Raw genomic sequence first — 1901 nt, 5'->3', positions numbered from 1 at the left:
ACTCAGGTAGCTGAGGCAGGAGCATCACCCCAAGTTTAAGGCCAGCCAGGGCTACAGAGTGAGCTCACATTCCCAGTATTTTTAAAAATCTTTTTGTTTTGAGATGGACTCTTGACTAATTTCCCAGGCTGGGTTTGGACTTTGTGACCCTCCTGCCTGAACTACACAGTGAGAATGTCTTTAAAAAAAAAAAAAAAAAAAAAGTTTAAAAAAAGTTATTTTATATCCTAACCCACTGAGCTCTGTAAGTAGTTGAGGTCAACAACTAGGTAACAACTAGTACCTGTACTCCCCCCTCAAATAATTTATCATTATGGAGCTGCAATTTTGTCTGTATAGTCCCTGAAATGAGGCTCTTAAATTATAATCTATACAAATTTCCTAAACAGAGATGTTTTACTGGTTCCCAAGTTATACTGAATAGATTAGAAAGAGGTTATTCAAGATTTATCTGGTAATCATAATGCTAACGTTTGCAAAATAAGTTTTAAGTAACAAACATTTTACGAGATGTCTACCTGGTTCCACATTCTCGGTCTCAACTTCTTGTTCTTCTGCCACATCTTGCATCAGATAAGTCTCATCATCATAAACCAGAACCTGGGCAGCATAGCCCTGCTCTAATCTGGCACTGGGAACTGGCTCCACAATCACTGCTGGATACTCAGCAACCTTTTCACTTTCCTACAAGAGCAAATTTTAAAAATAATCAACCTTTTATACATAGATTCTAGATTCAGTTATAATTCCTTCAGCTCACTCAGCCCTAAGTAGTCGACATAATGTATTACAAATATTTATGTAAAATCAAGAGATGAAAAGAGCTAACTTTAATAATCTTTTAAAGTTTCAAAAGACATGGATTAAACATTTTAAATAATTGGAGCTTGAGAATTAAGATGGTGGTTTAAAAACAGACATACAATTTTACTGCCTTATGAACGTACTAGAACAGCAATAAGCTTATTTTATGACTGAACTCACAGAAGAAATAAGAACAAACAAGAAAAGATAAGAGCAACAAAGTCTTAGAAGACTGAAGGTACACAGATAAGTATTAGGTACTTTAGTACACCCAGGAAAGTGAACAAAGCTGGGAAACGACAAACTGTACTGCACAGCAAGCAAATCCACAGAAAGCACCATCAATCACTTCCTCTCAGAGATATTTATAGACAAAAAACAAGTATAGAATACAACACAGCAAAAAAAAATTTTGCAGGGTGGTGCCGGAGGGTGTTTTTGAGACAAGGTCTCGCAGTTGAGGCTGGCCTTGAGCTCACTCTGTAGACCAGGCTGGTCTCAAACTCACAATGATCCTCTTGCCTCAGCCTCCCAAATGCTGGGTTTACAGGCATGTACCACCATGCAAGGCAAGAATATTTTAAAATAAAAGATAAAAGAGTTATCAGAAATTAAAAAAAAAAAAAGCTAACAAGAAAACAGGGCCAGGGATATATCCCAAGGGTACAGTGCTAGCCCTGGGTTCATTCCCTAAGTTCTGCCAGGAATATGAGGAGAAAAGAGAACTGAGCATTGAGGAGGGGGAAACAAAAGAGGTTTGTGGATGGGGGGGGACAGGAGAAAGAGAAGCAACAATTTTGTGGAGAAGGAAAAGGAAGAGGAAAAACAAGGAGGAGGAAAAACTAGGAAGCAACAATAGAGTTTTGTGGAACAGGAAAAGGAGTACAGAGGGAGAAGGAAAAGAAGAAAGCAACAGGAACAAGAGCAGCAGCAGAGTTTGAAAAATCAAAATGAAGCTGGAAGCACAGCAAACTATGGAGACAGTATGAGGAGAAGGCCAGTCCTGGAGGTGCAAAAATGTAACAAGAGTTTCAGCAAACACAAACAGAAAAGGAAAAAAATAAAGTCTAGTCAAAATTAATAAAATTTTATAAATA

Source organism: Octodon degus, unplaced genomic scaffold, assembly GCF_000260255.1.
Source record: "Octodon degus isolate 3935 unplaced genomic scaffold, OctDeg1.0 scaffold00180, whole genome shotgun sequence".
Lineage (NCBI taxonomy): Eukaryota > Metazoa > Chordata > Mammalia > Rodentia > Octodontidae > Octodon > Octodon degus.
Note: the sequence above shows the minus strand (reverse complement) of the source record.